The 16065-nt window shown below is 30.8% G+C and overlaps 1 protein-coding gene and 1 long non-coding RNA gene across 3 annotated transcripts in view; one reads left to right on the top strand and one right to left on the bottom strand.

Annotated features, from left to right (window-relative positions):
- LOC112539470 (uncharacterized) overlaps positions 1-16065 on the bottom strand; it is a 53518-nt gene that overhangs the window by 18624 nt on the left and 18829 nt on the right. The window lies entirely within an intron of this gene.
- Positions 277-15391, top strand: LOC149093813 (uncharacterized). The gene is made up of 2 exons (XR_016198339.1): positions 277-489; positions 14655-15391. It is a non-coding gene; the product is annotated as an uncharacterized LOC149093813 (long non-coding RNA).

The following is a 16065-nucleotide window of genomic DNA, read 5'->3' as shown; positions in this document are numbered from 1 at the left end:
TGTTTTTCAAGGCTCAGACTGACAGAGTTTCAAATAATTTTAGATGTTCATTTTTCTTTCTCAACAAAATTGTTTTTCACAATCAATTTCAAGTTTCCAAAACAGATCAACTCAAGAACTTGGAAGAAACATTTTTAAATGAAATCGATCATTCAATGTTAATCGATGTGCACTCTTTAAAAACACACTTGTGTTATTCAAAGCAAGCGCCAGATTAACTTAGCAACCAGGTTGCCAAACCTTTCATTTTCATTTTTTTCATTTTTCCACGTTTTTCTTATTTTGTAATGCTTATTGACCTCTACACAGCTCTACACGTTTCATGATAATTTGTGCAAATATTTCTATTCCTTCAATGTTCCAATTAATTATGATAAAGTGAGTTCCAGTAAAATTCAGTAGAGTTTCTATTTGTGTTAAAGTCCAGTCTACTTCATCCGTGTTCTTGAGTGCCAAGCCATTGTGATAGCCAACTATGTTCGGATAGCGGTTAGTTGCTTCATTAATATTTATTGCGATGAGTTTCCTTTAGGTTTAGTCGATTAAAACTGGTTTCCTCGATTCCTTGAAATACTCTGGTATCTACAATTCTGAGTCGCTATTGGTCATTGAAGTCGCTAGAAAAATATCAGCTGCCAATATTGCGACTGTGAAACCTTCAACCTTATCACTCAAACGCGTTTACTTAAGTGTATTTGGAAGTGTCGAGAAGCTTCTGAGAGTGGTCGACTTGTGAGCCAATAGTCACAACACGCTTGAAAATGATTTTGCAGAGATGAAAGAGATCGAAGTAACGAAAAGAGTAAATGCTGTATAATTGTTAGCGTAGGTGTGATCAGCATGATAAAGCTATTCTTTTCGACGAAATGATGGAAAAATTTGAAATATTCTTAAACTCGAAAAGGTAACAAAAATTGAATTTATATTCTTGAATAATTATCAAGAGTCAAGAATGGAAAGGTATTTTTGATTGAAATGAAAGTTCATTGAAGTGAGCGAAAAATGAAACAAACTTGATTGATTCTTTACAATCAAAAACAGTTTCGTTGCAATTTTGAGCTAAATTAAAATTTAAATGAACTTCCGTTCGCTATCTATCAATTGAATAAGTCAAAAATGTTCAACTTGAGGTGAAGAAGAAAAATTGAATAGAGAAAAGTTGAACCGCTTTTTCCTTCTCAAACTTTAAATTCTGTATCCAAATTCATCAAACGCCTACAAATGCTTACAAATAACATGAAAATAAACGTCAACAATTCTCATATTGTTGGCGTACAAAAAATGAAAAATTATCACAACAAAAGTTTGCAAATCAAAGCATCATTGAAATAAGGTGAAAAAACATCATTATCATCATCATTATGTTCATCTATCTTTTGAAGAAGACAAAAAATTCCATTTGAATTTTTCTAACTTTTTTTATTCTCTTCACAAAAATGTCAATAACTTTTCATTGTCATTAAAGAATGAAAATGTTTTCTCAAAAATTTACTCAAAAAGCAAAAACAAAACTCGAATTCTCAACTTTTCCAGATTCCAAGTAATCTGACGAGTTTGGATATTGATTTAGAGGCAGAAAAAAGACTTTGATTAACTTTATTTTTCGGAACAAAAACGTTCACCTTTCATAATAGAATAAGAACTTTTCATCACCTTGATAAAGGATAAGAATGATAATGATAATGATGACGACAAAGAAGTCAAAGAGAAAGAAATGAAGAAAACTGTCAAGAACTTTCAAGTTTTCTTGCAAGGTTTCTTTTCGAGTAAAAAACGAACTTCGAACGAAACTTTTGCTCATTTATTTCCTCATTTGAAGATGATGAAACATCTCATCTTGTCCTCATTATGATTGCATCTTCATCGCCTCGACTTTCATCTAATCAAACTCTGAACAAATGAACATGAAACTGACCAAATTCAATGACCATTGTTGAAAAGTTCAATAAGCTTAAGAATTTTTCGCTTCTTTCACTGAAAATGAAATCGAAGGCAAGATGAAGGTTGGAAAATTAAATTACGAACTTTTGGTTCGAACAAATGTTCATTATTTTGCTTTTCATATTTACAAAGCTTTCAGAAACATTCGGTTGAAGTGACTTATTCAATGATCGAAAAGTTTAAACTTGGAATTACTTGAATTTTTAAAGTTGCTTCAAGGATTACTTGACATGGAACAATCACGATAAATCATTTCATTGTTGCAGTTTTTTCCCTTAAAATGTATTCTTTTTCAGTTTAAAACAAAAGCATTTTGATTGATATGTTATTTAATTAGATGGTGACGTTTTAAGTTTATTTCAATGTTTCAAATGGCGCTTCAATTATTATTTATTTTGACAATTAACTTGTAATTACTTTTCTGATTGACATTAAATGTGACCTCAAATTTAGTTTTTCAAATCGTTTCTTCTGTCTTTTTCATGATTCTTCCTTTGATTATTCCTTCAACTGTTCATTCTGCTTTTGTCAACAGTGACCAATGAAGATGTAAAAGTGTAAGCCTTAATCAATTGGTATTAAACATCAACAAACTGATGATAATAATAGCCCTTTACAACTGTCTTTATGTTGAAGGTAAAAAAATAGGAAAATGTTGATCTAATCCAATAAAAATTGTTTTTTTATCTCAACTCAAACTCAACCTTGTTTCAACCAGAAATAAATCTGGTTGACAATCGTGATCATTAGCTGACAATTGATTAGGCTGATTGTTGCTGCCAAAATTAACAATAATAGCTTTTGTAAAACTAGACTTGACGGATTGGAGAAATGTTCAGATTAGAAGAGAAGAAAGATTAGAAAGAAAAGTTCAAAAAGCAATAACATTCATGTTTAGAGAGATTATGTATTATGTAATATTTATATTGTGAAAATGTCTTTTCAGTAATGAAGAGATCAAGATGAAGAAAGTAGTTGGAATCGAAAGAATTCTGAGAAAGTTGAGCAATTTTCATTTTCTTATTCGAAATTTTTCGTTGCTTTTCTAAAGACATAGCGGCAAATTGAATATAACAACCAATCTCAACTAACCGTAACGAACGAAACCTGTTAAACCTTATCAGTGAGTTGTTTTCTCGATGTTTCAACATGAATGTTGAATACGTGAATACTTTTCGATAATCGAAAAGTGTATTTCTATTACTACTTCTCGACTTTATTGCTACTCAAAATCATTGCCTCGACTCAATGTGTTAAAATGAAACAATATGTATACATTAGTATTCATCAATTTGACATTTCTCATTTTTCCTTTGATCGAGATAGTTCGACTTTCCTAAGTAGTCTGATCATTTTATTAATGCACGAATAAACGGGTCAACCGAACCGAACAGTTTTGACTCCCTGTCTTCCTCTCTGCTCTAGATTTCTCAGTGATTTACTTAAAATAGTTTCACTTTGTGCTTTAAATTTCTAACAAATTATTTTTGATCCAACTTTAAAGTTTTTGTTGCTTTTTGCTGTCGAACTATTATATTTCCATACTAAATGTGCTCAATGTTTTTTACTTCTAAATCTTGTTTCTCAAGACGTTAAATTCGCATCATGAAAGATGTTCTTATCCTCAATCCTTTTGGTGTGGAAAGCAACATTTAAAAAGATGCAAAATGCTATGAAATACTCATCTCTATTGAACATTAAACTACAAGAAAAGACTTTCAATCTCATACAATTGTATTAATAATAATAATGCATTGATTTTTTCTTCATATTGTATTATTGGCTTTTCAAGAAGAGATTGAAAAGTCAACGAAATATTTGTATAAATGGAATTTCATCTTTTCATTGAAAATGTAAACTTGATCAATGATTGTGTTGGAATGTTTATACTCTATTGAAATGCCGATCAATTTATTGATGTTGAACAGTTTGTTATTTGCTCAGAATGGCTCATTGATCGAAGTGAACCTTATTAATCTCAAGTAGCAAATTGTTTTCTTTACCTTTCAATATTTATTTAAACAATGTTTTCCAACTTTGTTACTGTCGCCATTGAGTACCATTAAATTTGATTATTACATTTAGCTTAACATTACCAAAGCTGAATGCTGCAGCAAAAATAAGAAAGTTGAAAATAATATTGCCCAGAATTGGACATGAAACAGTGATAAAAATAATGTTGCCTAGAAATGATATTAGTAAAGGAAAATTGTTCCCCTGAGGCTTTGCTTGTTATTCGATATGTTTAAAGTGAATCGAAAGAGAAAAAGATTATTGTTATTATTATTAAGGTTTGGATTCAGTATGATGGCGAAGGCAGGGAACAAGAAGAAAAAGATGAATGATAATGAAGAAAAAATAATGATTAAACTGAAAGTTATCAAACAGATGTCGGAAATGAATGCTATATTTCCGTTGTGAGAGTAAGAAAAGGGATTGATAAAAATAACTCCCTGTAAGTTTCAATAGGTATTAATACATTGATAATGAGCAAATTGGACTCAATTCAAGGATCAAGTGAAAGTAAAAGGATGAGAAGGGATTCTGATGTTGCCAGCATTTCACTTGGTTTTATCAACGATTTCACTGTCTCATTGATTTATGATGATAAACTGAGATTCCTGGAAAGTACTATTAATGTAATTATTTACATTACATCATTATTAACTCTTGTCCAGTCATTATTGAAATCCAAACTGAAGAGAAAAGTTGGCAAAAATATTATCTAATCAATGACCAGTCACTGCTTATGCTTTTTTATAAACATGGATAAATGACCTTTTTCGAAATATTGTAATATAATAATTATCAGTAAAACTAGAGTTTTGTGAGTCTAGACTTGAGCTTTGAAGATTATTTTTATAACTCAGATTTTCTGACGAAAAAGTTTTGTTAGGTTAATACCATTGTGATAATGCACCAGACTGGAAGTAGCTCATATTGAAGTCGTTACTTTGTTAAAATCATTCCACAAAAACCATAACCGACCTGGAAAAGGACATAAATTTTCAGAGGTCACTGATACTATGCTGGACAGTGTTTATCACGAATCTGATAGACGACTTTTAGTTTGAACGAACAATGATGGAGACCCTATCAAATCGACCTCTCAAAAATCTGGTTCTTGGATGAGAAAAATTTAAAATTAACTGGCAAAATAAAACGACAAAATCATCGGATGTATTTAAACAAGAACCAAAAGATTCAAAATTCAACCAGTTGATTGCTCACGCACGGCAGCTCCATGTTTTAGCAACATTGAGATCAAGTCGTTTGATTGGACCGTAATTTTGCAACCGGAATGTCAATGCAGATTCTTATCAAGGATGCATCTCAGATTTCTGCATTCCTGAATTGAACAAAATTGACCAGCTTATAACGAAAACCTGGTATCAACAAGATGGGCAACACCCCACTGTACTAACGATGATTTACTACGAGTATTAAGAAGATATTTTGGGGAAAATGGTTTTAGTGAATTAAAAATGATTTTTTACATTCACATTATTGTTACTTATTTATTTTAACAGCTATTCGCTTTTTTTCTCCCGAATTATTCTTTTTTATGCTTCATTAAAAATCGCATTTCAGTCTCAAATCCCAGGTCTGTAATATTAAGTAGTTGAAATTGTTCTCGACTTTTCCTACAATCACAAATCAAAAAGATTCCGCATTTCACGGTGAACAGCTTTTCAGCTGAAATATCCTTCTGTTTACCTTCAAATCTTGTAGACAGATAATTTATACTCTAGATTTTCATTAGTCAATATTTTGTGCACAAAACTTATGGTTACTTGCATTTTCAGTGCCATTCTATTAGAAACATTATCATCATTATTTATGCTTTTATTACAATTTTTGTCTCTTTTTGTTTCTCTCAACAAATAATGATACATCTGTAGTTATCCATCAAAGAATATTACATTATTTTTATTTAATAAATACATATCTTATTATATTATTTACTGGGAGTAGAAAGGAAAAGTGCTTGCCATTTCTCTTTCTTTTTCTGTCAGTTTTCCTTTTCTTGTTATCATACACTTTTTTCCCTCTCACTTCATCTTTCGTTACAAGTCAAGTTGTTGATTATTACTTTGTGTTAACGTTCATTAGTAGCTTCAACTTGACAAATCTTGAGTTTCAGTTTTTATATCCTCTCAGTTTCTTTACTTTCATTTGCACTAAACTTTTTCATCATATCATTATCCTCATCTTTAACCCTTGTTAACAATGCTAATTATAATATGCATCAGTCGATTTCATTTTTTACCTTTACGAAAATGATATCAATATCTTTAACTGAAAAGTGAAACAGCTAAGAAAGCATCAACTTCGAGTTTTGCATTTCAAGTGTTACTCATTAAAATCATTTAAATGGTTAGACAATTTTTTTGCCTGATAATTATTTATAACAATCAGGGTCCGTTTTAAAAGAAAAAGTCTGAACATTTCATTAATACCGCAACAATGAATTTGATAAGATTAATTGGAGGAGAAATTGATTGAGGTTGTAATAAATTGATGATTAATTTGCTAAGTGAATGTTCATTTTATTGTCATAATTACATTAGACTTGAATGATTAGATGTCATTTACAAGGATTCACATCGTTAGTTTATGTAAGGCTTATGATTAGTTGAGAAATTCAACATTCTAGAGGAAAGATTCTAGTTTGTATCAATTTTCTGTGAAGTTATCATAGAAACGTGTTCGATGGTTTTTTTCTGAATGATCAATAAGTGCGAAAACTCTGACTCTCGACTTTAAGGTTGAGACTTTAATGTTAACTTCAAAGTTAAGAAGGGACGCGATGGATAGACACCAGAAAAGGCAAATCGGGTTCCCACGAACTTATTTATACCGATAATTATCATTGGTAAAAGGACTAAAGTTTGCCGAAGCTGATTGATAAAGATTGCATTAAAAGCAAAAGCAAATCTTTTTTAATTGCCTTGGCTTGAATTGTCGATTTCCATCGAGTTCACTCACAGTAATTAGGAATTGGCGAGTTGTGGATCAAGTGTTCATCAGAAATGCTATTAACTCGCAATTTTCTAATTCAATTTTAATGGAACAATTGAAATATGGAATAATATTTTCTGGGAAAAACAAGAAAACATTTTTCTTTCGTAATTTTGTTATTATTTTTTTTGCAACTCTTTTCCTATTTGAAATGTTTCTCCACTCGATTGCTTTCAATTCAGAAAATCATGATTTGTTCATTTTTTTCACGAAAAATCACATGAAGCATACTCACTGTTTTCAGTTTTTCTTCTCATTCAATTCAATGAACATCGATATAATCTTTGAAAAGTTATCAATGTTATTGGCAAAGCAAGTTGGAACTGAGAAAAAGCTGTTTGTCAACAGATTTTCTCTTTCAATCTCAATGAGCAACTTTTCATTTTCACCATGATTCATGCAAGTGAATATCGTGAAACTCGATTCAACCTCTTATTCAACTTATCATTCTTTTATCATAATCTTCAAATGTTTATAAATTACATTACTCATTGAAATGGACAATCAGAAAAAAAGATGAAATCAAAGTTTCAATTTCGACAGAAAGTTAATCTAAAGGCGATTCAATTTAAATACAAAATTCAATTGAACCTTTCAATTAACAATCGAGTCAATTGTTTGAATGGAAGGTAAATCGTTGAACCAGATAAACCAGTTTCACTTTCATGCATCAAATATCATTTTGAATGCAACATTTGAATAATCGCTTTAACTTCGATTTGAAAATCGATTAAATTTTTTTTCTTTTCTCTGTTGAATTGAAAGAATTTAAAATTCATGGTTTTTGTTTTGACAGTAATTTTCATCAGCATATGCATCAAACACTATCTGAATCGAATTTCGGAGAAAAGAAAAGTTTATCTGTTTATTGAATTTCCACCTTATTTATTTCATCAGTCTGATAGTTTCAACTCGTTCGATAAATGATTAATTTGACTTTATAAAATGGAATTGAAAGTTTGACTTGTACAGTGAAAAGGGAAACTGTTTATCCTGTTTGAATGAAAGGCCTTAGGGTAAGTCAGAGGTGAGTAGAGAAAGCAAAGTGAATCAATCAGATGATGGGAGAAAGAAAATTTCTGATGAACATGAGATGGTAAAAAAGAAGAATTGAAATGTTGAATGTTTTGTTGTTAGACTGATAGGTAAGAATGGAAACAGAAAATTGTTTCAACTTTCAAACGTCTATTCAATCATTTAGTTCATTATATTTCTTTTATTCTTGTTCTTCTCCACTCTACTCATATTTCTGACTTTACTATTCGAATTGTTGAGGAGATTAGGTGACAATGAAATGCATTAAATGTAAAATGATAAAATTTGTAAGTTTCACATTTGTGGATAACAACATTGAAATAGGATTATTTTGCTTTCAGTTAGTAAAATTTATCATCGGAGGAAAATTTAAAAAAGAACCTCATAACTTGACTTGAAATCAAAATTCAATTCCAATCAAAACCTCAAGTTGAATTTCGGCTTGATTCTAGATATTAGTACGAGACAACCTACTTTCAAATCAATGTGGCAATCAGAAATTGACGATTCACCAGTTCTAAGCCGAAACAAGTTTTTTCCTCTGTTGGGCCACAACCACCGTGGAGAAAATCACTGAGGATAGATGACATACTGGGTTATATCATCGGAGGGAAGCCTCATCATTGCCCGCTGAAACTTTATTCAACAAGAGGCCTTATATCGAAAGTGGTGGTGAGGATACTGAGGACGAAGCTTAAAAATTGGGCTCATAAGTATGCTCACCAAGGCCACCTATTCGTCGGGCCCAGAGTCTTATTCTTCCATTTCTCAGATGGGCGATTACGGTGATATGGACTCATTCAAGTCTACTCTACCAACTAAGCTTTATAATTTTCGTCAATCTCGCTCCTCAAGTCACCCGTTTTTGGAGAAAATGATTTTAATTATCATGTTTCACTGATACCATTGAGTCTACAAGAGTAAACACGACCTGAGTGTCAAGTTCATGTCAATCTGATTCTATCAGAGACATGTGTGCTGGGAAAGGAAGTATTGTTAAACTCTCTTCACAAATGATTCAAAAAGTTGATCCAACAGTTTCTAATGAAACTACCCAATTCACTGAGCCAAAATGTTATTTAAAGAGAAACGACTATGTATGGTATATGAGTTGCGTAAACATATTGAATCAAGCTCAAGTCTACCTGATTTTATCCAGCGTATGAGTGCTGGGAAAGCAACTATATTTGATTTCTCTTCACAAAAGATTCAAGTTGATCCAACTATTTTCAATTTAACGGGGACATACTGGTCCACTATGAGATGTTTGGTCTCACGCTTACTTCATGGTGGAATAGATCATGAAAACAGACATTTTGATGGTGCAAAGCCCTATTCATAGTAAGTGATCTCAACGCCGATATTGACCAATCATTATTTGGTCATGATCGCTATTTAAAAAACTTAATAACTGAATTCGATCTGCTGTCATTGGTAAAATATTTTGATAGAACAATAAATAAAAAAATTTCAAAAATAAAAATGTTTCAATAATTTTAATGTTGCATAGAACTTTCAAAGGTTCTTTCAACATATGATTCGAGCTTAGTTTACCAGTAATATCGTTAGGAGAGATTTCTGAAAAATGACATTGGATGACCTTTTCCTTGAAATATGACAATTGAATAGTCGCGAAATTTTCATATAAAAATTCTTAAGTCTCTATGTCACTCACAGGCTCTCAGAAGGAAGACTTCGCTGCTATAATTCTCGAGCAGGAAAACCTACCCTAACAGTAGATTCATTTTGAATTGTACATCGATCATTAGTTGAATTTGGATCTAATTTTGTAAAGTTTGACTAACACGAAAAATAGTTTGGCTCGATTATGTAGTTGTTAATGAAGAAATTGATAATCATCTTTGATTGATCAACTAAACTCATTGCCATGAAAATGATTTCACGCAAATAATCATGCAAATAGCAATCCGATTAATTTGAGTAAACAAGATTTTACATGGTAAAGGAACACGCTCTCATTATGAATAAACATTAACTCATCTATTCATTGTTCTTTCAAGATAATGGTGCAGAAAATTGCAGTACAATCATGACAATTAGCATGAGAAAAGTATCATCATGATACTGATTAAAGCAAAAGCAAAAATTAGCAAATTATTTGCACAGAAAATTATTCATTCAATTTTCTTGCAAAGAAAATGGAAAAACAATGTTAACAATTGGCACAAAAAAAGGGATTCACATGAAAATTGAATAAATAAAATCTAAAGTTATCATCCAATTGACATGAAGAAATGCAGGAATTCTGGTTCTTTCAAAATGTGATACTTTTACTCATTATCATCGTCAGCTTTGCCTGTTCAGTTGACAATTGTTAAAGAGCTAAAGAGTTAAAGAGTTATCACGATATTTTTATATCATCTTAAAAAGATGAGGTTGCTGATGATGATGGAAACATGAAATGATAAATGAATCTTGGTTCAGTTGAGATAATAAAGAAAAAGGTTATCAAATATCTGAGTTCCAAGTTCCTTTCTTCTTCTTCTTCTTCTTCTTTTTTTCATTGAGAAGTATCGAGATTGTAGACTTTTATATAAAGAAAAGTAATCCAACTTTTTTTTCTCTTTTTTTCTTCCAATTTTGATGATCTCGGCAAATGGTTAAACCAAATAGAGCGACTAATTCAGAGCCAGAATTATGAGGTAATCGAAAATATGGGTTGAAGATGATGAGGAATAAAGTGAATTAATAGGAAAAGATAGCTTCACACTAATCATCATCATCATCATGAAAGAAGATTGTAAAGAAAAATCTCCAGTGAATCAATGAAGATGATAATTCTAGTTCAATGTTGTGCTTTGATAAACAGTTAAAGCACACATTAAAAGATGAAAAGGAAACTGAAAATTGAGGATTAAAATTTTGTTTCCTTTTACTTCATTCGTTATCAATTATGACGCTTCAATTTTCATCGAAATAATCATTTCATGATAATCAGGGTCAGACACTGTTGCACTTGCAATCCTCTTGACTTGAATCAACTTGAAATGAATAACCTTTTTAATCGTAACATTTTCATTCCCTTCTGAGTTTGCAATCAGTGGATTCACCACATGAGACACTTGAAGGACCACAAATCTGTCACTTTTTTTGCACAAAAACACGAACTCGAAGATTATTTTTGAATAATTTTCCATGGAAATTCTTGTGTTAATCGAAACTCGAAACATTAACAGTTGATAAATATGAATAATGTGTACTCATTGCATAAATGATCACTCAACTGATTAAATTTCCAAGTTAATCATCTTTAGATGTTAATGGTTCAACTAGTATATTATTGTTTCACTTTTCTTGTTCCTTTCATTTTCTTATTTGATTAATGAGATAAAGTTCATCATTCAGTTGAACAGTTATTGATATATAATTGTGGGGTCATGCTGATGATGATAGCAATAGATTTGGGTAAAAAAAGAAGGAAAACAATTCTATTTGGTTTCTTCTTTTTTCTCTTATTTCATTATTCTGCCGCCGCTTATATCAATCATAATGTTAATGTTCACCTGAACACTATTTATCCCAGTAATGTTAGGCTCATTCAATTAGTATTTGGTGAAACTTCATCAGCATTAACGGTTTGAATATCAATCATCATTTACATATTTCATTTGATCAGCATTCATCAACATCAATTAACTTTGGTAAAACATTTTTCTCATTGATTTCAATCTATTTTTTCATTTCTCAATAATGATCAAAGAATCGAAAAGAAGAAACTGAAACTGTGAATTGGAATGGAATGAAATTAAACTTTTATCATTTGCTGTTAGACAAAGAAAAGTTTGCTCTTTAGTCAATCAATCAAAAGCTCATTGAAATGAATTCGATTTTATCGACTGACCAAAGCATGAAAACGACCAAACGAATTGTATTTTGATAATCAATATTCATTCATTGCGATCACTGGAAAAGATCGAACATTTTAATGAGAAAAAAAGTTGTTCGAAATAGTTCAGAAATTTTCTATTCTTTTGCATCGATCGTCGAAATTTTCGAATAGAATTTTTAGTTTCAAAGATTTCTAAAATCTCTAGTCTCATGAAATATTTCTTATGACGTTTTGCTCACAATGTTTATGTTTTGAAACGAACGTTGAAATTGAGATTCGTTGGTTTGTTGTCTTATAAACTCTTTTCAGATTTGCTCGAGTTTTTTCGGTTTAACCGATTTGTGACTTTTAGGATTAACCTTTTTACCTCGATTAACTTTTGATTGTTTTTCTCACGAAACTGAGATGTTCTGATATTCGTTATATTTTTATTTCTTTGAGGTTTATGGTTACATGAAGTTGAGTTGGAAGTCAAAAATAGAAAACAGAAAACAGAAAGAGTTAACTGGTTTTGATGAATAATATCTGAAATATGATGAAACTGTAAACGAGAAAGTACAACATGATGTAAGGTGAACCTGTGAAACCATCGGGAGAAGGAATGGAATTGGTGAGAAAAGGGAAAATCTGTTTACCCTGGAAAATGGAAAGAGGTTTGAAGATGATAACAAGAAGAGATAAAAGATGCCGATAAAGATGGAAATTGTGAGTGAGAAAGAAGATAATTCTTGATGGAAATAGCTTTAGCCTTCTTTACTTGAGAATTTGCTTTTTGCTATACTTTTCTTTTTACTGTTTCCCAAGCCAAAGACATTTTCACAGAAGCTTTTAACATACACTGAATCATGATAATAGTTCAAGCAAGTTTCATGTAACCAGGGAAATGTGAGAAAATCTGAAATCCAAAGAGAAGAGAAAAAGCAAAAGATAAAGAAAAAAGAAAGCAAAAATTTATATCCAAGAATTTCTTTCGTCCATCATGGTGTTTGACAGTTTCTCTCCTCCCAAAGGTGTTGTCTTGTGTTACTAAAGGATAAAAACTGGGAAACCTTCCAACAGATTATTTACTAGAAAACATCTAATAAACTTTTTTCCTCCTTCTTTTACTCGATTCTCCATGGAAACTGAAAAGTACCCAAAAAAAGAGACTTGAGAGGTTCGCTTACAACAAGTCATCACAGTAACGATAAACATGAGCTTGGGCAGTAAAATTATTTTCGTTGGAAAAAAAGTTCTAAAAGTAATATTCTTTTCCATGTTAAAAGATTAATAAAACGAGTGATAGCTTTTCCCTCCCTGTTGATATAACAGGGAGTGAAAAGTAAATTGATGGAAAAATGCAAATTTTCGACTCGAAAATTGGTCGAAGCCAATTTCCAAGTAATTTTACGGAATTTGATTTTCTCTTTTCAAATTAACTGATTGAAAGATTGGAATTTCAACATTTTCTTTCAACTTTGCAAATTAGCTGCTCATTCCCAGTGATTTATCAGCTTGGAAATGTTTCTTTCGAATGTTTGCATTTTTCTTTGATGGTTACTTTAATTGTTAAGTCAGCTAATTATCATTAGGTAATCAACAAGCAACGACAATTTTGTTAATCAAACTGAGCATTTCTCCTGATAATTGGATGTTAATAGTCAAAGATAAAGGAAAAGGATTCACCTTTAAACTTTTCCAGATTCATAATGATAATGTTAATGGCAAGAGGTTGACAAAAGATGAGACAAGATAAGCGCTTGGTTGATGAAGGTAAAGACAGGGAATGAAGGGAATGAAAAAAGTTGAGCATGAAATGAACAGAAGGAAAATTCGCTATTTTACTTTTCTTTTTGGGTCGTTACGTAAAAAAACAGAGTTCTAATCTCGACTCCCATGGGTTCAGCGGTTTAATTGGAAACAAAAGGTTCAAAGTCTTTCAACATTGTCATTGAAAGGTTGACTCATGAGTATGATGTTGAAGAGGCAACAAAAATCGTCAGTTGATGAAAATTATTGTAATCACTGGTTCCTATTATCATTATAATTGTGATCAAAATTGTAATCCTTTTTAAATTGATGTTTGTACAGAAGAAGAAAAAGATTTATCTTTATGAACAGAACAGAAAGCAACGAAAATTGAAAGAAAATTCGTTATTATTGTTGATATTGTTTACAATTTAATTCAATAAAGAGTTTATTGAAATTTATCATCATCATTATCACAAGTTTACTTTTCTTTATCTTCGTCTATCAACTTTTCTTTAACTTTTCGATTGTTGATTATTTTTCTTCGAAAGATGATATTCTTTCTGTTGTCTGATCACACTTGCCTGATGATTATGATGATCATGAGAACAATTTTTCGTCTTTAACTCATCAAATGATGCTGCTGATGATGATGATGATATTTTTTTCGGCCAATTTTTTTACTCTTTCTTGAGATATTTTGCTTTTTCGAGGTTTTTTACTTCACAAAACTAACTTGTGAGTCAAAAGAATCAATCATCTGAAAGAAACATGATGATGCTGGTAAAAATCACCAAAATAATGATGATGGTGTTAGTGTTGATATGATGAAGGTAATGATGATGATGATGATAGTGATAGTGATATTATTGTAATAAATTTTCTACTTCAATTGAGTTTAAAAGTTTATTCAATTTAGTAAGCAAACATTATCAAAGTTCAATTGAAACCATCAGCTTATATTGGTCAAAGTGCATCCAAACCTTTTCCAATAATAATCCTTCAAAATGTAATTCTAATTGTAAATATAAATGCTAATAATGGCAAGTAATTGATAATTGTTTATTTTGCTCTTTAGTTCTATGGACGAAATGGTTTTACGTTCAGACTCTGGGAAGGGTTCAAGTTTTCATGGAGAATCAACTCAAATGGAAAATCGTTTGATATAATGTCAAGTTAGAAAAGGACGAAAATCAATTTCGTTCTTATCATTTTTCCAAATTCAAATTCAAGTTGAACTGCATTTGCACTTCGAATTTCAAGACTTCAAACTTCAAAACTGAATTTACTTCGAAAATTGTACTCAATTTCAAAAATTCGAGTAATTTATCAAGAAATATACAAAAAATACAATTTTGGTCATTCTAATACTTCTTATTAGCTTAACATTGCAGAATTGGTTTTCGACGAGTTCGGGTCAAAAGCGTAGGAGTTTTCAGGAATTGAGTAGTAAATATCAATAGAAGTGAACAATTATTCAATTAGAACACTTTTAGTTCTAAATAGTAAACGATGAATCGAAACTTGAGCAATCATTTCGCTCGAACAGAAAAGCATAAAAATTGAAAAGAGTCAAGATGACAGAACTTTTGTCGAAATTTCGAAACAAAGTTACTTTGAATGAAAATCCGAATGTAAATATAAATCGAAGCAAATTTTTTCGCTAAACCCTTTTAAATGCTAAAAAATGAATTGAAACTTGGAGTAAATATTTCGCTTGAACAGAAAAGCACAAAAATTGAAAAAAGTCGAAAAACTTGAAAAGTTCAAAGCAAAGTTTCTTAATTGTAATAAAAATTTTGATTTCATGAAAAAGGCTTTTGACATTTTACAAGTAAATAAAATTTTGCATCGAAAATGAATAGCATGCATTACAGCTGAAAAATCTGATTCAGGAAGAAGTAACTCTATTTTATTGATGATTCAACGAAATATATTTTCAAAGTTCGAAAAAAAGTTGAACCAAAAAAAAGAAACAAATGACATTAGCTATGCTCTCAATCCTGATGGGAAAGGAAAGGTTGAAATCTGAAAAGCTCTCAAGAAATCAAAATGCTGGTAAAAATGAGTCGTTCCGATCAACTCATGTTCCACTCCATGGAAAATGAAATTTTCATTTGGAAACAAATTTCTCTCTTCCTTTGCATATCTTTATATGACGAGTTTAGGGTTCAAGTTTCAACTGAATATGAAACGAGAAGATTCAGCTAAATTCATCATCAACAGAAAAGTAGCAATCTAAATGACAACTTTTGACAAAAGGAATTGAGTTCTTAAATTGATGGAAAACTGGATTTTCATGAAAACTTGATTAAACAAATGTGTAATCAATCAAAAAATAATCTTATTGTCAAACGAGCAAAATTTCAAAATTCATCTTTCTTCTCTACTTCATCACTCCAAGCCTTGTTGAATCAATAGTTGAACCTTATAGATGAACCCATCAAGTTTCATTTCAGAAGAAGCAAAAGAAGCAAAAAAATCTCAAT

The sequence above is a fragment of the Tetranychus urticae genome, chromosome 2 (assembly GCF_039701765.1).
Source record: "Tetranychus urticae isolate SD_2017Ah chromosome 2, NJAU_TeUrti_SD_1.0, whole genome shotgun sequence".
Classification (NCBI taxonomy): Eukaryota; Metazoa; Arthropoda; class Arachnida; order Trombidiformes; family Tetranychidae; genus Tetranychus; species Tetranychus urticae.
This window is presented reverse-complemented; position numbering and strand designations above follow the sequence as displayed.